The sequence below is a fragment of the Vespa crabro genome, chromosome 13, assembly GCF_910589235.1.
Source record: "Vespa crabro chromosome 13, iyVesCrab1.2, whole genome shotgun sequence".
In the NCBI taxonomy this organism is placed as follows: domain Eukaryota; kingdom Metazoa; phylum Arthropoda; class Insecta; order Hymenoptera; family Vespidae; genus Vespa; species Vespa crabro.
Genome location: NC_060967.1, coordinates 1,317,501 through 1,332,500, shown reverse-complemented (window position 1 = coordinate 1,332,500; position 15,000 = coordinate 1,317,501). Strand labels below are relative to the sequence as shown.

General features: G+C 34.8%; 2 protein-coding genes across 4 annotated transcripts in view; one reads left to right on the top strand and one right to left on the bottom strand.

Moving 5' to 3' along the window:
- Positions 1–15,000, bottom strand: part of LOC124428643 (polypeptide N-acetylgalactosaminyltransferase 3-like) — a 35,978-nt gene that overhangs the window by 6,553 nt on the left and 14,425 nt on the right. For both annotated transcript variants that reach the window (XR_006943248.1, XR_006943249.1), the window contains exon 11: positions 9,141–9,275. The gene's annotated coding sequence lies outside the window, so the exon portion shown is untranslated. The remainder of the gene's footprint in view (positions 1–9,140; positions 9,276–15,000) is intronic.
- LOC124428644 (Krueppel-like factor luna) overlaps positions 1–15,000 on the top strand; it is a 21,367-nt gene that overhangs the window by 4,192 nt on the left and 2,175 nt on the right. The window lies entirely within an intron of this gene.

Here is a 15,000-nt window from a genome sequence, read left to right as displayed (position 1 = left end):
ACGTAGATCTTTTTTTTTTTTTTTTTTTTAAATGTAATTGATCTCGACGAAATAATCGATGTTGTAAATAATTGATAAATTCCGAATCGATCTCGAAGTTTCAATTAATTCCTACCTGTTTCTAATTTCTAATCTCTCTCTCTCTCTCTCTCTCTCTCTCTCTCTCTATTTTCTTTTGTTTTTTATAATAAAATCTCATTTAGAATCGTTTGGTGTATCGATTGATCGATCGATGGATTGATCTGTCTCCCTATACTCTATCCTCCTTTTATCTATTTCCATTTCCATTTCTATTTCTATTTCTATTTCTATTTCTATTTCTAAATCTAAATCTCTCTCGACCAGTTCTCAAACTGCGCTTGCGATTCCCTGTCAAGCTTATACGCCTACGTTCTTCCTTATATCACAGAACGCTTCGTTCCGCAAAAGCTATGTTCTGTCTCTCTCTCTCTCTCTCTCTCTCTCTCTCTCACTCACTCTCTCTTTCCTTCTCTCTCTCTCTCTCTCTCACTCACTCTCTCTTTCCTTCTCTCTCTCTCTCTCTCTCTCCTCTCCTCTCCTCTCCTCTCTCTCTCGCACTCATTCATTCTTTCCTTCTTTCTCTGCCGTCTTCCTCGTTCATAAATTTACGTTACCTATCCCGTCCGTCGCGATCTTAGAAGCAACGATAGACACGAGGCAAGTACTTAACTTAGGTACTCAGAAGACTCATGATGCGAACCGTGCCCATGTCCAAGGACAACAATTTAACTCGAATGTAAACGACGTCGATAAATTTTGAAAAAGGAATAATATCGTTTTACCTCTTGTATTTCACGTCGATAACCCTTAAGAATTAGAATGATATTTGGTAAGGAACGGTAGCGCGAGATTATTTCAAACGCCCACGATTTCTTTATCTATCTATCTATCTATCTATCTATCTATCTAACCATCCATCTATTTATCTATCTTTCTCTAACATACACACACACTCTCTCTCTCTCTCTCTTTCTCTCTTTCTCTATAACATTGGTTTCGATTACCAATCGATAGAATTTGTTCTTTACGAGACCAGAGATATACATATCTTTATATATGTATTTGTTATGTATTATTCATAGACGCCATTACGCTTTTCGGGAATGATCGTAAGATCAAGCGACAAATCGTTATCTTAACGACCGATAGATAAGATCTATGATTAAACTTTAAAGGAGTATTAGAGAAACTTGGCGCCATTTAATTTGACTCATCGTTATCAAAAAAAAAAAAAAAAAGAAAGAAAAAAGAGAGAGAGAGAAAGAAAAAAAAAGATAGAAAGAAAGAAAGAACAAAATTATTGGAATCAAATCTAAACAATCTAATATAAATATTCAACATAATTAGATTTTTAATACGATCAATTCTTTCTAATTCTTTTCTCTCTCTCTCTCTCTCTCTCTCTCTTTCTCTCTCTCTCTTGTTGGCTACGATTAGGAAAGTTTATTGTTATTCTAAATCAAACGATGAAAAATAATTACTCGATAATTATAAATCAATTGGATTAAAGATACATGAAAATATGTTCTAACGTATTCGATATGAGATAGGGTCAAAAGTTCGAAGGATCGATAATTAAAACTCGATTTCAACGAGACTTTTTAAGCTATTCTTTCTTTTTCTTTTTTCTTTTTTTTTTTTTAGATCAACTTTTGATCCTAATATTCGCGTATGATCTTTCTAATTCGTTCCTATCGTTCGGAGCGTTGCACTTTCTTCTTCTTCTTTTTTTTTTTTCTTTTCTTTTCTTTCGACAAAAAAGAAAAATAAAGAAAGGAAAAAACAAATCAAAAAAAAAAAACAAAGAAACTCGTGAAGAGGAGAAATGAATCGGGGTGTAGTGGGGGGGGGTGTGGGGAAGGGAGGGGATGGGATGAGTGTAAAGGTAGAGGAGAAACCAATAACAACAGGTTCCTTCCTTCCTTCTCTTATTGCCCAACGATCCAAGCAAAACGTGCGTCGGTGGCACGGTATTTGAATACCTCACAGCTATTACGAGATAGAACAAGGAGCATGACAATCATGGGAGATTCTCAGAGGTACGAACAATGTGTCCTCACCTCGCAACCCTCCCGACTTTAAGAACGATAATGAAACGGTCATTGGATGACGTTACCGATACGTCGAATCGAAGTACAACTTTATCTATTTATTTATTTATTTATTTAATTATTTTGTTTTTTTCTAATACATTCTCTTCATCTCTTTATCTCTATCATTTTCTCTCTCTCTCTCTCTCGCATTCCCTCCTCTTTCTCTTTTTCTCTCTCTCTCTCTTTCACTCTCTTTCTTTCTGTTGTAATTTTTTTTTTTTTTATTCTTTTTTTTTTTTTTTTCTAAATTTCTTTCATTCGCATTTCATACGATAGGAGGAGGAAACATTGAATGATATTCTGACGTATATGTGAGACGTGTTTGAGCGGGAAAATGACGAGATCATTTAAATCCCTAATTTAACAGACGCTTACGGTTGTAAATGTAAATCAGTCGGTACTAGAACAGAGCACACGAAGTCCCTTCGTTGTTCTTTACATGATCGAGCGTGGGTCTCTCTCTCTCTCTCTCTCTCTCTCTCACGTATATAAAATTACATATATAGTATATATATATATATATATATAATATGTATGTATGTATATACATAGACGTAAAACGACGAGTCTATTTATACGTTTCGAAGCGGCACAATGGGGACTGTCTTACTGCCTTTAAATTAAATTCGAGCAGCAGCGACTGCGATGCTATTGTTAATCTCTGTCTTTCAATCTCTCTCTCTCTCTCTCTCTCTCTCTCTCTCTCTCTCTCTCTTTCTCTCTCTCTCTCATTCTCTCTCTCTCTTTCTCTTTTTTTGCTCTTTGAAGAGCAACAACGTCGACGACGCATCGTCAATCGTAGATAAGCTATAAAATGTGAACGCCCACACCAAGAGAAAGAGAGAGAAAGAGAGAGAGCAAAAATAAAATGAAAAAAAAAAAAAGGAAAGAAAAAAAAGTTTTTAATTGTAAATCTCTCTCTTTCTCTGTCTCTTTTTCTGTCTCTCTTTTTCTCTTTCATTTTCTCGTGTTCAAAGATTTGCAACTAAAGTGAAAACTATTTATATACCTATGTAAAATATATACATATATATATATATATATATATATATATATATAATTTATACATACGTAGATACATATTATTCACTTTCCTTCTAAATGCACGTGCATCGATCACGTGTTAGTTCAATCGATCGATCAGTTCATACGTCACCGTCGAAGGTTACACGCATTTGCACCCTTCCTCTCTCCCTACCTCCCTCTCTACCTACCTACCTACCTACCTACCTACCTACCTACCTATCTACCTATCTACCTATCTATCCTGCCTCTCGTCTCGTAAAATTTTTAATTTTATCATAGAATTAAAGAAAAATTATAAATTTAATTCATTTAACGATACTAATGATTGATCATATTTCACGTACTACGTTATCATGCGAATAATAATATTGTATTACGTAAAACGTCAGGAGAATATATATATATATATATAAATATATATATATATTTATAGATCGAACAGGTCATTTATTTTCTTGTTCTTCTTCTTTTTCTTCTTCTTCGTTTTTTTTTTCTTTTCTTATCCCCTCACCCCCTCATTCACTAGTCCCCTTCAACATACGATAATTATAAATGATATGTATATTTCTTCAAGCATATTTAATATTAGCATTTAATCTCTAACATCCTCGTTTCTTTTTTTCTTTTTCTTCTTCTTTTTCTGCTTTATTTTATGTTTTTTGTTTTTCATATCACGATCTCTGATATCCTCGTAATTTTTCGTAATCTTTCGTGCGATCGCAAAAACGAATTGGCGATTCTTCGAACATGATAAAAATTCGAATCGAGTCTTATGCGATAAAAAAAAGAAAAAAAAAAAAAAAAAAAAAAAGAGAGAAAACAAAAAAACAAAAAAGAAAGAAAGAAAGAAAGAAGTCCATTTCGATAATCTCATCGTTTAATTACAGAGGAGATAATAATCGAAGGTATAAAAGTTTCAGGCCGAAAGAAATTACTTCTCTCGAAAGAAAACGAGAAAAGAAAAGATAAGAAGAAAAAGAAAAATAGAGAATCCTCATCTTTCATTTTACAATCACTGTATAAATATATCAATAATAATTTTATCATTTATTTAAAACGAAAAGAAAAAAAGAAAAAAAAAAGAAAAAAGAAAAAAGAAAAAAGGAGAAAGAATGAAAGAAAAAAAAAAAAAAGAAGGATAGAAGAATAAAATAAAATGAAATAAAAGAAAATCAAATAAAATGGAGAAGAAAGGAGAGGAAAAAAGAAATGACAACTCGGAGATCTAATGTGACACGTGCGAGGGAACGATAGAAGCGAGAGAAAAAAAAAAAAAGAAATGAGATCAGGGATGACAATAGGCTACGATCATATGTATATGTGTCTGTCTATCTGTCTGTCTGTCTTTCTCTCTCTCTCTCTCTCTCTCTCTCTCTCTCTCTCTCTGTCTATGTATTATACTATATTCTGTCTGCTTTGTATGTTTGTATATGTCGGATCATCATTGGATAAAGTGAATAAAGAAAGAAAGGTTAAAGAGGGAAAAGGCGAAGACAGAAAAAAAAGTAAGAGAGAGATAGATAGAAAGAAAGAGACAGAGAGAGAGAGAGAGAGAGAGAGAGAGAGAGAGAGAGAGAGAGAGAAAGGATAAGCAACAGAGAGTCAGTTGACTAACAAACGATGATTTCGTCGTACTGCGTGAATATTTCATGAGAAAACCGTAGATATACCGTACGGAAAGGAGAAGGTAAAAAGGGAGGGAGAAGAAAAACATGGGGGAGAGATTCTGTCTCACTCTTTCTCTCTCTCTCTCTCTCTCTCTCTCTCTCTCTCTTTCTTTCTCTCTTTCTCTCTGTCTTAAAAGCGAGTGAGATCACGGTCGACGAATTCAAAGGATCGATTCGTTGGATACGATGAATCCGATGGGATCGATCGGATCGGTCACTCGATTCAACGAAAGAAAGTTAAAAGAGAAGAAAGAACGAGAAATCAGGCCACCCGAAGAATTTTTACTCCCCGATGTTTTTGTTAGGTACCGTAAGCAAAATTCATGAAAATCTATTCGAGATTTTTTCGCAAAGATTTTCAAATTTTGTATATTTATTTATTTGAAGTATAATCGTTGGTAAGGAAAGAAAAAAAAAGAAAGAAAGAAAGAAAGAAAAAAAAAATAGAAAAGAAAGAAAAAGAACCCTTTCTCTCTCTCTCTCTCTCTCTCTCTCTCACTTGCGACGATCTCTAAATGTTGTATTGTATTCTATATTTGAAAGTTCAATCGAAGCGAATAAGAAGAAGAACGAAAAAGAAAGATATCATTTGATATTATCCGATATTAAAAAATGTTTCATATAATATTTTAATCAAAATCAACATCAACATCAACATCAACGTCGTCCTTGTCGTCGTCGTCGTCATCATTGTTTTTGTTATTGTTATTGTTATTGTTATCGTTATTGTAAGAGATATAAACGGATAATCGACAACAACAACGTTTTTTACGGGAGTTTTATTTTTACGGAAGCGAACGTTTTCAGGAAATGAAAGTCTCTCTCTCTCTCTCTCTCTCTATCTATCTATCTCTCTATCTTTCGCGTTTGCTTTCGGACTGAGAGTTACGCGCCTCATCTCGGATTTGTTACGAGCAACCTATCAAACTGCGTTATTATTACATTGTTCTTTCTCAAAAGGAAAATTTCGCTTCTGGATTATATTCGTGTATCCGTCGATATTACGATCTGCCAATTATCGTCCAATTAAACCTGTTGTTGCTGCTGCTGCTGCTGTTGGCAACATCAAGGTAGGATAGATAAGTTAAGAAGGGAGGAAAGAAAAAGGAGGGAGGAAGAGAAGAAGAAGAAGAAGAAGAAGAAGGAGGAGGAGGAGGAGGAGGAGGAAATGGAGGGTAAGAGGGTAGACAAAAAGCGACGACAAGTTAACGGTTTAATTAGAAGGCCGCTTTCTAAAATCTCCGATCGAATTCACCGTCGCTCGGACATCGATCTCGAAGCGTGGCATCGCTCGATCTTTCTCTCTCTCTCTCTCTCTCTCTCTCTGTCTATCTCTCTGTCTGTCTATCTATTTCATTCTCCGTCTTACTCTTACTCTTACTCTACTTTATTTATCTCGTTCGCAGATTTCACTCCTTTTAAGCTTCTTATCCTTTGGCGATAGATCTATACGAGAGAGAAACATGGTCGCACGCCCACGCATTAATATTAAACATATCCCTATCTCTTTCTCTCTCACCTTCTCTAAGTATCTATATATCCATCTATCTATCCATTTATCTATTTATCTATTTATCTATCTATCTATCTATGTTCTAGCACATGCTTCCGTACGTTCGAATTACGTTAGGATGTAAAAAAAATCGCGACGGATCGATATCGATCTATCGATCGATCGATCGATAGATCCATATCTCTTTTTACAACCACCTTCCTTCCTTCTTTATTTCCTTTCCTTACCTTTCTTTCTCTATCGATTGAGAAAATCATCTACTTTAGTATGATCATGATCATGATCATGATGATGATGATGATGATGATGATGATGATGATGATGATGATGATGATGATGATGATGATGATGATGATGATAATGATGGTGGTGGTGGTGGGATTTGTGGGATGGTGATAGAGAAAGATTATATTTGCTTTAAAGAGATTAAAGTCATTCGCAAAAGCGAACGGACGAAAGGACGAAAAGTCATTTTCAAGAGTTTTACGTTCTGACCGCACCGCACGACTTTCCATCGGTATAGCCAGGAGCGGTCATATTTTAAATCGGGGCTCAAGAAAAGATTTCGCAAACTCGGATATCCGCCGGCGGGCAGAAGCCATTTTGAGCGGAACTAATAGTCCGAGAAAATGATCGTAAAGTGTATATATATATATATAAAGTATATATATATATATATATATATATATATATATATATATATATATATACTTTATAGACAAGGGTATGACAGTGTGTTTGTTTGAACGCCTATAGTGTCGACACGAACCAACGGATTTCGCTCAGAGTTCTTTCTTCGATGTTGAGAACTACTTTGTCACCGGATGTACTTCTCTCTCTCTCTCTCTCTCTCTCTCTCTCTTTATGTTTCTTTTTCTCCTTTAACTATATAGTAGGTACATAGTAATCCATGTGATCTTCGATAAGAAAGAATTTCTCGTTCTTTATTGTATTATTAACTCTAGTAAAAAAAAAAAAGAGAGAGAGAGAGAGAGAAAGAGAGAGAGAGAGAGTTGAAGAGATAAAGAGATAGACAGATGGATAGATAGACAGATAAAGAGAGAGAGAGAGAGAGAGAGAGAAAGAGTGGGGTGGGGGGTGGTGGTAGGTAGAGAAACCGACACGTGGAAGGAGTGGCAGGATCGATTAAATTTCTCAATAACGTCGAGAGCACGCGTATTATTAATCGCCGCAATTATAATCCTCCGTTGAATGCTACGTTAGTAAAAGGAATGCGAGCGATTTTTTCATACGCTTTCCGCAACTTCGTAAGAGTTCTCTCTCCGTGTGTGCATCGATATGCTCATTTATAGAGAGTGAGACAGAGACAGAAAGAGAGAGAGAGAGAAAGAGAGAGAGAGAGAGAGAGAGAGAGAGAGAGAGAGAGAGAGAGAGAAATAAAGAATGAAAAAAAAAAAAAGAAAGATAAAGATGGAGAATAATAATTGGATAATTTTCGAACGGAACCTAATTATTTTCAGACGGACGTTTAACCCGCTTGTTACTCCGAATGAAGGTGAACGGTACCTATATTATTATTGGTAGAAAGATGAAAAGAGTAAGAACGTATGAGTGAGTGAGTGAGAGAGAAAGAGAAAGAGAAAGAAAGAGAGAGAGAGAGAGATGGACGTTCTGGTACTGCTGCTGCAAAATGAGAGGAAGAGTATTTTATATATATATATATGTGTGTGTGTGTGTGTGCGAGAGGAAACATGGATGACACGGTTTTTCCTTGAGAGAATCGAGATTAACATCATTTTGATGCATTGTCTACACTTAAAAGATCTTTTGTTACATCGAAAGAAGAAAGTCTAACCGAACTCGATATATCCATTAATAGAATAGTTCTTTTTCTTTTAAAAAAGGATGAGTGACAAAAAAAAAAAATATTTTGATCTTCTTAAGCGTTACTAAATAAACAAACAAGCAAACAATTAAGTAAATTTACTTAGTTAACATCAGATAAAAATTCGTAAAAGTCTATTAAACACTGTGTCTAAGAAATCTCGATATCTTCTCTCTCCCACTCTATTATTCCTCCCTCTTTTATTTTTTTTTTTTTTTTTTTATAAAAATCATGGTGTTAAAGATTCGATGATTTCTAACAGGCTCAAATCACGCACACACATATTCGCCATGTATAATCTCACTGAAAGAGATCATTCATTACCTACATTACGTGTATTGCAACACAATACTATTACTTCTACCGATTCATTTCTCTTGCTCCATCCTCATCGAGGATCAGCCTTGAATCACTCCGCAGGATCTACATTGAATTTCGATTAACCTCGATCTTACTCTATCTCTTTCTCGCTCTATCTATCTATCTATCTATCTATCTATTTATCTATCTATCTATCTCTCTCTCTCTCTCTCTCTTTCTCTGTTCTCTTTCTTTTTCTATTCTCGTTCTTCCGATTAGATATTAGTTTACTTCCATCGTAAACGAATTGAAACGGTACTTAAACGATTTTCTTTTAATATTCCATTATAAACCAACGTGATATTACACGTTAACTTGGATATTAAACGTTTTGCGAATGATAAATCAATGTTTTCCATTTAATGATTTAACATTAATAATTATTTCACGATCTATCTTCACGTATAAATAAGATATTTAATAAAACAAATTGATGACGAGTATAATCGTAGACACGTGAATTCTTTAGAGATAAATAGACGTTAGAAAAGATTTCTGTATAAAGTTTTTCTATTATCCAATCAATGGTAACCATAGGATGTATACTATGTGTATTTATCGTTTGGTGTTGTCGTTTTAGGAAATAAAATTAAAAGAGAAGAGAATATACGTACGTACGTACGTGGGCGAGGAGTCGTCTTCTCGTGTCTTCTTTTTCTTCATCTTCTTCTTCATCCTCTTCATCTTCTTCTTCTCCTTCTTCGGTACGACGATAACCGTCTTGAGAGAATGAAACGCGTGATGCCAGCCTTTAACATTACAGAGGAGGCGAAATCATAAATAATAATCATCGGATTATCGACGATACAGACTCTCCCTCCTTCCTCTTTCCCCTACCCTACCATCTCTCTCTCTCTCTCTCTCTCTCTTCCACTCTACTTAACCACTGAGTCCCGTCTACGTAACTATATGCACTTATGCATGCATATATATGTATATATGTATATATGTATATATATGTATATATATATAAATGTATATAGATAGTTACACCGTGTAATGTAGTACGACATAATGTTTTCGACAAAATTAATTCTGACGATACATTGCCAAACTCTCAAAGTATGAAAATCCCCCCCTTCCCTCCCTGCCTCCCTCCCTCCCTCCTCGCCCACCCTACTCCCCTTCTCCTCTCATCCGTTCCCGCCTACTATTCGCTCATGATTAATTAAGGATACACGTCTTGGTATCATCTGTCAAGACGAATGGAAGTAATATTTAAAAATCTTTCTTTTCTCTTTTCCGTTCGTTTTTTTTTTTTCGGTCCTTTCTTCCCTCCCTTTTCTTTCGTCTTCCTCTTTTTCTTCTGTTTTCTTTTTATTTCTTCTTTTTTTTTTCTTTTTTTTTTCTTCTTTTTTTTCTTTTTTTCCCCCGAATATTCGTACGGACTCAAGCTCAAACTCTTGAACTTTAACCCGTACTTTCGTATCGCATAAAGAAGATCGATGTCTCGATTTGCATTTTAATTATTTCCTTATGGGCACTTCGAAAATCATCATTATCAAGAACCGTACCATTTAATAATATTATAGTCAAATTAAGAATAAAAATGAATATATATATATATATATATATATATATATATATTTTTAACAGACACGTTTAATAACTGGATTATTTAATAATCGTATTTATGTAAGACGAAAAATTAAAAAAAAAAAATATATATATATATATATCGAATATACATTAGAAGAATTCTAATTATGAATGAACTGGGCCGTCGTCTAAAGAAAGTACGAAGAAAAATTTCTTTTTTAAAATATATTGTGTATATATATATATACACATAATATCCATATATTTTGTTCTTATATAAAAGAAAGAAAAAATTCGAGAGTATCGAAAATTTTCAGGCGCGATACACGAAGCGCAATATTTTCGTGTCGCGCAATGTATCAATTTAGCGACGTACGCGCACTTTATCTCCGACAAGGCGGTGCTTAAAACGGTGCGCGTCGTAATTAAATGCCGGCACTTCTCTGGTGCTCGCTTATCGTTAAGAACGATCGGATTTCGTACAGGTACTCGTTCGCGCGCAGTGAGGAAGGACACGACACACCGCCTTTTTACTCTCTCTCTCTCTCTGTCTCTCTCTCTCTCTCTCGAAAAAGAAAAAAGGTTACGTCACGCCCGACATAAAATAAAAAAGGAAGAAAATAAAACAAGAAAGAAAGAAAAAGGATAAAAAAGGAAAAGAGAGAGAGAGAGAGAGAGAGAAAAAGAAAAAAGAAAAAGAAGACGAAGCACGAAGATGAAGAAAAAGAAAAAGAAAAAGAAGACGAAGAAGAAGAAGAAAAGGAAACGATTTAAATCTTCCTCTTGCTCGACGCAATCCGGCCAGGGCCACGTTTCAACGTTATAAAACGAGAGCCGAAAGGATTCTCCGTGTACGAGTTAAAAACAAGCCATGTTCTCTCTCTCTCTCTCTCTATCTCTATCTCTCTCTTTTTACCACCAATATCACCTGGCCATTATATTTTTCTTATTTCATCTTCCCTTTCCCTTTTGATTCTTTTTCTTTTCTTTTCTTTTTTTTTTTTTTCTTTTGTCTTATATTCGTCACTCACGAACAGGAAGAAGAAAAAAAAAAACAAAAAAAAAAAAAAACATAAAATGCACGTCTAAACGACAATGATCGTTCTTCGATCGGCGATTGTAAAAAATATATGAAATAAAAGCATTTCTCTCCCGTGAGAAAAAAAGAGAGAGAGAGAGAGAGAGAGAGAGAGAGAGAGAGAGAGAGAGAGTAATTGCGATGCGTTTGCAGGTAACTTTTGAAATTTATTAATGGCGAACAAGAGGACGACGACGAAGAAGATCGTTATCGAAAGTCATCGGGATCGTTCGTCATAAATCTCGTGAGAATAATTCGTAAGAGGAAGAAGAAGAGGACGAAGACGAGAAATAAGAAGAAAGAAAGAAAGAAAGAAAGAAAGAGAAAGGAAAACAGAAAGAGAGAGAGAGAGAGAGAGAAAAAAAGAGAGCAAAGAAAAGAAGAAAGAGAGAGAGAGAGAGAGAGAGAGAGAAAGAGAGAGCAAAGAAGAAAAAAAGAAAGAAGAAAAAAAAGAATAAAAAGGGACCGATTGAAATCCTTCCTGCGTGTGACAAGGCAAACAGAGAGACAGTAACAAGTGACTTACGGTCATAAGCGTTACATGAGCGATGTTTACCGGCGATTGCAGCAGGATCGGGAGGGCCTTTCGGGGATTTATCGTAATTATTTAAACGATATTAAAAACGTATAATAATCGTTTCAATCGCATTAACATTCCCATCGATTTCTTCTCCTTCTTTTTTTTTTTTTTTTTTTTTTTTTTTTTGTTTTCTTTCTCTTCTTTTTCTTTCATTTTATTTTCCTTTTTTTTTTCTTTTTTCTTGTTTGTTTTTTAACTCAAACCCTCTTCTCAGCCGTCCCTCCTCAAACTGTGCTCTAACTTCGTTCTAATTAATTTTAAAACTTATTAAAATGATTCTTAATTAATTAAACGTTATAAAAAGAGAGAGAGAGAGAGAGAGAGAAAGAGAGAATAAAGAAATCGTACACGCGTTATTAATTTGCAAGTTAATAGTAAACCGTTTCTTTCATTCTTCGGTACGATTTAATTGGATCGAACGATACACATGTATATATCGTTGATTTATTTTAATTAAGAGAGATAGAGATAGAAAAAGAAAGAGAGAGAGAGAACAAGATAGAGAGAAGATGCATTTCGATCGAATGCAACGGCGGCCCTGGTTTAACGTACTTGCTTGCTTGCTTACTTACTTACTTACTTACTTACTTACTTACTTACCTGTGCCACACCATACCAAACCGTAGGTGAATGCCGGGAGAGAAATCATACCAACAAGGACGATGCTGAGGGAGAGGCCACGAGAGAGAGAAAGAGAGAGAGAGAGAGGGACGGGAGGGGAGGGGGGAGGGGAGGAGAGGAGAAAGAAAGAGAGATATAAACCACGCCCGACTCATCCCGACTTTCTAGAAACCGAAAACTGGATCGTGCCTGTCCTCATCGCGTACGATCTCGAGAGACGTCAGAATCGAGGCTGATTCACGTAACAGACGTCTTTAAAAGACTCTCTTCCTTTTCTTTTCTTTTCTTTTCTTTTCTTTTCTTTTCTTTTTTATCTCTCTCTCTCTCTCTCTCTCTCTCTCTCTCTCATTCTCTTTCTGTCTCTCTGTCTCTCTTTTTTTCTCTTTCTCTAACGAATCAAACGTTCTCATTATACGTCGTCGTGAATAATATCAAAAGAAACCAAGAGAGAGAGAGAGAGAGAGAGAGAGAGAGAGAGAGAGAGAGAGAGAGAAACAGAGAGAGAAAGAAAAAAAAAAGAAATAAAGAAGTTGGAAGAATTTCTACGTGATCGTAAAACGTGATGAGTTTGCTGGAAATGATGTTAGAAAACTTATCGTTAGAACGATTTGAATTCATTTTTCTTTTTTTTTTTTTTTTCTTTTTTTTTTTTATTTCTTTGTATATATATATATATATATATATATATATATATATATATCTTTTCTTAACTGAGATAACTATATATATATATGTATATATAAATGTGTGTTTATATATATATATATAACTAGATTCTCGCGCGAAACACATCCTGCCACTGTCACTTTCCACGACTAATTTCAGGATGAAGGAAATCACGAGAAATCCGACAGGACATCCGGGATAACGACGCATCGACGCATGTTAATGCACTACACACTTTCCATCCGATATTAGTAACATCCCGCCGGTTCTCGCGATCTCACCGCTCTCCCTAATCTCCATTCCGACCATCTTATAAGAATATATCAGTTAGTATGAATAAAATGTTATGTTTTTTCTCCTTCTTATTTCTCTCTCTCTCTCTCTCTCTCTCTCTCTCTCTCTCTCTCTCTCTTTGTCTCTCTCTTTTCTTTTATCCTTTTTTCTTTTTTTTTACGAACATCCGAACGACATCCAACGTTACCTTTCTTCGTTTCGATTCAATCAATGAGAACGATTATAATTATACGAACGACATAATTATACGATAAAGCGTAATGTGAATTTTCTTCGTTGAATTTTTTCTTAAGCTATTTTTTTTTTCTTTTTTTCTTTTTTTTTTTTTTTTTTTTTTTTTTTATTTATTTACTTCGTTCCTTTTTATTTCGTCGTTTTATTATTTGTTCCTTTCTTATTGTGGTTTTTTTCCTCGATACAAAATTGTATTATTAAGAATTAAATATCGTTTAATGATTATGACTCTCTTTTTATCGTCAATGCTGCCTGACAAGATTGCGAGTGAATTTCTCTTTCTTCAAACAGGATGAGAGAGAAAGAGAAAGAGAAAGAAAGAAAGAGAGAGAGAGAGAGAGAGAGAGAGAGAGAGAGAGAGGGAAAGGGAGAGGTTTGACTTCGTCTATAACTGGATCGAATCACGTGCAACGGTACTGCAAGTTGTCGTCGTTGTCGTTGTCGTAGTCGTAGTCGTTGTCGTAGTCGTAGTCGTTGTTGTTGCATTTCTCATATCAGTTCTCGAGTGCTTCTCATTAGAGACAAACGAAGCCGCACGCGACGCGACCAATCGAGTTCTTAGATCGAAACTATTTTATATAGGGGAAGAAAATAAAAAAAAGAAAAAGAAAAAAGAAAAAAAAATAAAAAAGATTACGTTCCTTTGCGAGAAATAAACAAAAAAACAAACAAACAAGTATTATGTTCCTTTGCGAAGAAGAAGAAGAAGAAGAAGAAGAAGAAGAAGAAGAATAAAAAAAGAAAAAACATTTCATAGGTACTTCTTTCGCAGTAAGAAAGAGAGAGAAAGAGAGAGAGAGATAGAGAGAGATAGAGAGAGAAATAATGATTTAAACGTAGAGACATCAATGCTTTCGGTGACTTCAATGCCTGTAACGTCGTGCGATTTAAACTTAAAATTCTAAGAGAAAAAGTTCATAGCTAATATTAAGTAAATATATATATATATATATATATATATATATATATATATATATATATACATCGGTATAGGAGGTACATATAGATATGTTAACATTGAAAATTATTACTGGTATTAATCATGACAATTTTTATTATTCGCTCATGATATATAAATAATAATTAAGATCCAATAACATGAAAGAATTCGGGCATAAAAAATACGAGACACGAGTCTCACCGGGCGAATTAAAATACGAGAAGCGAGTGAACGCTTCGCTACCTCGATTGATTTACGATCGATTAATAAAATACATTGGCGAAAAGCACGTGCCGTTTTATGGTAAGGACGGTGAACGTGTACGTCGATAAAATTTTTTTCTACTTGTGTTGAAAATTGCCATATCCCTTCGTCTGAGAGACTACCTACCTACCTACCTACCTACCTACCTACCTACCTACCTACGTACCTACGTACCTACGTACCTATCTACGTAAATCCCAATAATATATTTTGAGTCCCGAAAATCGTTACGATTTATATATATATATATATATATAT